This window comes from Pecten maximus, chromosome 13 (assembly GCF_902652985.1).
Source record: "Pecten maximus chromosome 13, xPecMax1.1, whole genome shotgun sequence".
Taxonomy (NCBI): Eukaryota; Metazoa; Mollusca; class Bivalvia; order Pectinida; family Pectinidae; genus Pecten; species Pecten maximus.
Genome location: NC_047027.1, coordinates 13238337 through 13245901, shown reverse-complemented (window position 1 = coordinate 13245901; position 7565 = coordinate 13238337).

Genomic DNA, 7565 nt, shown 5'->3' with positions numbered 1-7565 from the left:
TTAATACTCCCGTTAATAATCTTACTTACGGAGTTTTTATCGTGTAAGTCGTCAGGTAATTCGTGTATTGAAACACATGTTCCCGCTACAGAGCGCAGCCATGATGTTTATATGACAGCCGTAAAGCTAGCATGTATGTGAACTGTTTACGTGTGCGTAGTTTCGTATTTTTTACTGCCGTAATATTTATAAGTTGCAGACGATATTTCTTTTGTGCGTGGTAAAGGTATGTGAGTTAATAGAGTTATGTTGTTGAGTTATCGCAGGGTTTATAGAACTTAAATTATATTTATTATACCATTGTTATATGTGTTCGAGATTATCAAGCGAATTCCAGCAGTTACCAGCGAATACCAGCAATCGCTTCACGCGACTTTATTCCTATTTTAGCGGGCGATTCAAAACAGTCAGTCTGCGTTCGTCTGCGTCTGTAGTCAGTCGCGTTTGTTTAGGTGGGTGTCTAAGCGATGGACAAAGAGGTGTTTCCTCAGTTCCAAAGCTTGTCATGTATTTATGTGTTAGGTTAGGTATAGTCTTTATTTGTGGGGATGGGTTTATGTAATTTAATGTGGGATTTTCGGGAATTTGTTCTTGTTAGTTGGGACGGACGGGGCATTTTTTACAAAATAAGTGAGTTACTGATAGGATCTGCTGCTGAGATTTTTGGTGTACTATCTAATGTTAGATGTTTATTATTATTTAGACAAATAGCAGAATTTACGGGATTATCTAAGGAATATTTTAGAATAATTATTATTATTAAATATTAAGGGAAATTGTTGTATTTTCACAGATTTCTGGAAGCTTTGAAGTTCTTATGAACAAAGTTTAAGTACATGTAGTTTTATTAGGTAGGATTTATTCTGCTGATGTTGAGTCTAGTTCCATACACATATGGTTAAAAATGAGTGAGAATTATTTATTAGTTTATTTCTACACATACTAGTTGAGAGTGATATTACACATTAGTTCAGTAGTTTGATTCCTGTGGTAGATTATTTACCATAGTAATGTTAGTGTTAAAGTACCCAAGTTAATAGAAAGTTTGTATTTGCCAGTTAAGAATATTTATTGTTGTTATCAGTCAGTAAGTGTTACAGTTTTAGAGAGTGATTCAGGATATTAATAATACATAATTCATTAGTGTGGAACAGATATATATAGTTAAGAATGTGAGTTAAGAAACAATGTCATGTAGGAGAGGATGAAATTATTGTCATAAATGGAATCTTTTATGTCTCATAAATAAATGCCTAATTGTACTGTAATTTGGTATCTTGGTTGTCTCTTAGAAGTTATAAGCTATTCAGATGTTTAATTGGTGCAAACTGAGTCGTCAGTTTAGGGTAGTTAGGCAAGAGTCTCCTACCCGTCCTTTATACTATTGTGACGGTAGCCATGCTACCACAGGTTATTTTCAAGCTGAGTCGGGATACAGAGTCCTGACCACTTGACCGTCACAATATATATTGAATTGATTTTGATAAACTTTAAAGCCACACCTATAACATAAGTATACTAATGAGGGACTTCCGGTTGACCAGGACCTGGTCAGTTGAACTTTTTGGGCTCCGTAGATTTTGTCGATATACACCATCTTTTTCAAAAATCACGGACTTGAATTTTGGCATGTGTCATCTTGAAGAAGGCCACCAAGACATTCTTATGGAATTTTATAGAAACTATCTGCCGAAAATGTGGTATTAGAAACAACGATTTGGACAATGGACTGACCACTATATGTGAATACCACTCACGCGCCCAGTAATAGTGGATGTACGTACGCTTTACCTGTACAGGTGTAATCGGTGTTATTTGGAACTTATACTACGTTATATTTTTTGATCATGTCGGCGAGAAACAGTGTTGGAAGAAGAACTGGGGCGAAAGCCAAATCACCCGAACCTCTCTCGGATTATACTGATGACAAGGACCGTATTGATACACTCTTTAACATGATATCCGCTCTTGTAACCAAGGCAGATATGGACACTATCATGGACAAAAAGTTACAGAGATTGAGAGAAGGTGTCAGAGAGGAAAATAGGATACTAGTAGAACAACTGGAAGGACGGGTTTTCGACCTTGAAAAAGAGAACGACACCCTGAAGGAAAAAGTACGTCAGCTCTCAAGTCAGTACAAGGAGACACAGGCTATTAACGCTATAGCAGATAAGAAGCTGAATGATATCGAACAGCAAGGAAGAAAGAACACTGTACGTATTGTAGGTTTAGAGGACAACAACAAAAGTGAAACGGTCGAGGAGTGTGTGGGGAAAATTGTGTCATTTGTTCGAAGTTCTCTAGACGTGGATATTAGTCCTAACGATATTGATATCGCACACAGACTCGGACGTTTTAACAGAGAAAGACCCAGAACAGTGATATGTAAGCTTGCTCACAGGAGGAAGAAGACGGCGATTCTGAACAACAGAAGAAAACTGAAAGGAAAAAAGCAAGTGGTGTTCGAGGATTTGACACTAAGGAACTAGGAAATTCTCAGAGAAGCCTATCGACTGAAAAGTGTTAATCATTCGTACAGCCTTGATGGAAAACTGTTCGTTATATTAAACAAGAGCTGTTGGAGAACAGCATAGCTCGTCTCGCAAATGTTTGTCAATAAATAATTAAAATATATTAATTGGAATGGTTTCGCAAATTGCATTAATAATATTTATATTGTTTACTTGATCAGATTATGTTTTGTGAATTCATGCATTTGGGAGACAAGCTATGCTGTTGTAGATTAAATGAAGATATTAAACACAAATGTAATTGCTTTTGGACATATTTCTTTAATTTTTGACAACATATCCTAATGAGAGTTGTCTCCCTTGAAAAATGTGACCGGTATAAATTGTCTATTGTGACGTTTTCATATTGTTTTATATTCAGTTTCACCCCAAGAAAGGATAGTGTAACTCCATAGGGACTCTTTTACCAAATATCAGCACCCTAGTACAATCATAAAGTAATGTGTTAAAAAGCTTTCAACATTTGCACGAAAATTTAAAAAAAAAAAAGTTTTTTCCTCAAAAAAATATTTCAGTTTAACTCAGGAAAGGGATAGTTCAACCCCCAAAGGGAACCTAATACCATGTATAACTATGCCTTTCAACACTCACAATATAAAGTTAACACAAAGTCCAAAGATTTAAAAACAAAAACAAAAAAACACAGATTTAAAAAGAAAAAATCCAATTTTTACTTCAGGAAGGGATTGTCTTACTCCATAGGGACTCTATTGCCAAATATAAGCACCCTTGTAAAATTATATAGTGATGTATTAAAACCTTTCAACACTCGCACCAAAAACTTAACGCACAAATATTCTAAGTCCAAAAATTTGAAAAATTCTGGTTATTTCCCAAAAAAATCTTTTAGTTTAACTCCGGCAGGGGATAGTTTAACCCAAGAGGGAGTTTATTACCAACTATCAGCACCCTAGTACAATTATAAAGTGATGTATTAATACCTTTCAACACTCGCACCAAAAACTTAACGCAGAAATATTCCAAGTCCAAAAATTTGAAAATTCTGGGTTTTTTTTAAAAATCTTTTAGTTTAACTCTGGCAGGGGATAGTCTAACCCCAGAGGGACTCTATTGCCAATTATCAGCACCCTAGTACAATTATAAAGTGATGTATTAATACTTTTCAACACTCGCACCAAAAACTTAACGCACAAATATTCTAAGTCCAAAAATTTGAAAAATTCTGGTTTTTTCCCAAAAAAATCTTTAAGTTTAACTCTGGCAGGGGATAGTCTAACCCCAGAGGGACTTTATTGCCAATTATCAGCACCCTAGTACAATTATAAAGTGATGTATTAATACCTTTCAACACTCGCACCAAAAACTTAACGCAAACATTTTCGAAGTCCAAAAATTTTCAAAACTCTGTTTTTTTTCCAAAAAATCTTTTAGTTTAACTCCGACAGGGGATAGTTTGATCCCCACAGGGACCATGTTACCATAAATTACTATGCCTTTCAACACTTGCACCAAAAAGTTAACATTTGGAAAACCAACGCCGACGCCGACGCCGACACCGACACCGACGCCGACGCCGGAGTTACGACATAAGCTCTCACTCTTCTTCGAATAGACGAGCTAAAAATGACAAGAAACGTAGAATCGGAACTGACACTATTTTAACAGATGACTTCTTGCTCGACGACAACAACTTTAGAACTGAAAATTATGGCCAATAGACTCTTTAACTGGATTTTTATTGTGCGAGTCAGACCGGTAGTGAACTTAGGTACGTCATAGTGCCGCCAGAGATGAACCTTCTCTGGTTTACCGATCAGACCATTGTGGATATATTTTCTTTTCATAAGCTCGTGTTTATTTCTTTCCAAAAGTTTTGTTTGTTGTGTGTCAGTGATTTTTTCCAAAAAGTTTTGTTTGTGTGTCAGAGATTTTTCGTTTAGGATGGTATGCAGCGGACAGTTTTCGTACTTATGTATTTTCTGGTAAGTGGCTTATAGGTTTTTTTTTCTATATTGCGTCATTGCCTTAAATGTTTTTAGTATTCACCTTAAGTTTCTCTATTCATCAACTGAATTGCTTTTAATTATTCATTTATTTATTTATTTTTCTATTTTTTCTATTTTTCTATTTATTTATTTTTTTTTTTTTTATTTATGTATTAATTTATTTATTTTTCTATTTATTTATTTATTTATTTTTTCTATTTATTTATTTATTTATTTATTTATTTGTAGTATGCATTATATCCGGAAAATACAAACCGCTATGTTCTAATAGTACTATACTACTTCCGGTTATTTTGCACTTCCGCTAGGCAGCATGACATACGTAGAGATGCTTGACGCCACTGTAGAGATGATACAAGAATTAGGTACGGTGCGTGAGTTGGTAATTGCATTAACCTTGGACAACTTTGTTATGATTTTTATCTTTGTTTTTTTGACTGTTTATGGCATGTTCGTGGCGGCGGTTGCTTCGATAGTTCTGTCAGAGCTTCGGAGCAATCGTAACAATGAACGAGACCCCATGATTGTAAACATACTTTCTCTCTTTTCTATTCTTTTCTGTACTTTTCTGTTCTATCGAGTGATATACTCTATTACATTTGAGTGCTATGGTGATTATACGAACTGTGGGATTATGATTTGTATATACCTATTTAATTATGGATGAATTAAACATTCTCTCGGCCAATTGTCAGGGACTGGGGGACCGGGTCAAACGTAAAGATATTTTTTCGTACTTAAGAGGGAAAAAACATAACATTTATTGTATACAAGACACTCACTTTACTCAGGAAAAGATATAAGTATTACACTCATAACACTTTATGGTCCAAATTCTGATGAACCAGAGTTTTACAACCTGCTTACTGACACAATAGACAGTTTTGGAAATGATAAAGTAATTATCTGTGGTGACTTTAACTTGGTGATCAATCCTAATAAAGATTATGACAGCAGCTATAAGTCCATAAACAATCCAAAAGCAAGAGAAAAACTTTTAGAAATAATTCATAATCAAAACCTTATTGACATCTATAGAGAATATCACCCAGACCGTACTAGATATACATGGAGAAAGTCAAACCCATTGAAACAATCAAGGATGATTTCTTTTTAATTTCAGATAATTTACTAGCTAGCATACATGATTCAACCATAGAAAGTGGATATCGTTCAGATCACTCATTTCCAAAATTAACTGTGAAACTCCATGAATTCAAAAAAGTAAAGGGTCTTTGGAAGTTTAATAATTCCCTATTATATGATGCAGAGTATTCAGAGATTGTTGAAAATGTAATCAAAGTAACTAAATTACAATATTGTCTTCCTGTCTACAACTTGGCTAATGTTAATGATCTGTCTGTCCGATTCACTTTTGCAGTTGAATATAGATGATCAGTTATTTCTGGAAACTCTACTAATGAATATTAGAGGTAAAACTATATCATATGCTGCCTATAAGAAGAAATTACAAAATGAACAAGAAAATAAGCTTAGGGAATCTATAGAAGAACTTGAAAAACAAAATACAATTAATGTTACAGAGTTAGATAATAAGAAAAAAGAATTGGAAGATATTAAAATTAAGAAAATTAAAGGTAGCATTGTAAGATCTAGGGCTCGTTGGGAAGAGGAAGGGGAAAAACCTACTAGTTACTTTTTTAGTCTTGAAAATAGAAATTTCATATCAAAAATTATTCCTAAATTACAGTGTGATGATGGGAGTTTTATTACAAAGCAAGAACACATTCTAGATGAAGTAAAATGTTTTTATGAAAAACTGTATGATTCTTAAAAAAATCTTGAAAATGTTGACCTTACTACTTTTCTTGACTTTGAAAACATACCTAAACTTAATCATTCTGACTCTGAAAAATTAGAAGGATTAATAACAACAAATGAAGCAAGTACAATATTGGCAAACATGAAAAATAACAAAAGCCCAGGATCAGATGGTTTTACAGTTGAATTTTACAAACACTTTTGGAAAAACCTTGGTATCTTTGTTGTTCGGTCATTAAATTATGGATTTGTTAAAGGGGAACTATCAATCACACAACGTCATGGTATTATTACTTGTATTCCTAAAAAAAAATAAACCGCACCATTTTATAAAGAACTGGAGGCCAATTACTTTACTGAATATTGCATATAAGATAGCGTTCGGGGTAATAGCTAGCAGAATAAAATCAGTACTCGATAAAATAATTAATAGGGATCAAACAGGATTTCTTGAAGGGCGATATATAGGTGAAAATACTAGACTATTATATGATGTTATGAGTTTTACAGAAAATAATAATATCCCTGGTATGGTTCTAATGGTAGATTTTGAAAAAGCTTTTGATTCGGTGTCTTGGAATTTCATAGAAAAGGTATTTAGCTTCTTTGGTTTTGGAAATGATATTTTTAATTGGATAAAACTGTTTCATAATAATGTAGGGGCATCTGTCAATCAAGGGGGAAATCTGTCTTCATTTTTTAATATCAAAAGAGGCTGTCGACAGGGTGACCCAATAGCACCATATATTTTTATTCTATGCGCTGAAATTCTTGCATCAGATTTCGTAATAACAAGGAGATTAAGGGTATTAAAATTGATGGTACAAATGTGTTAGTTTCTCAGTATGCAGATGATACTTATCTGACACTAGATGGTACTGAACAGTCATTGAGAGAATCAATAAGTGAATTAAATACTTTTGCAAAAATGTCTGGCTTAAAGATTAATATCGACAAAACTGAAATTATATGGATTGGGAGTAAAAAATATAGTCGGGACCAATTTTTGCCAGAGTTAAATCTACAATGGGGAAAAAAGAAATTTTGTTTATTAGGAATAGAGTTCAGTGTTGATCTGCATGAAATGATAAAGATGAATTTTGACAAAAAATTGTGAAACTAAAAAGTCTTATTAAAACTTGGAGTAGACGAAATCTAACTCCAATTGCAAAAGTACACTTGATGAAATCGTTAATGATTTCCCAGTTCAATCACTTATTTATTTCCCTTCCAAATCCAGGTAAGAAAATATTGAAAACAATAAACACAATTATATATGAAT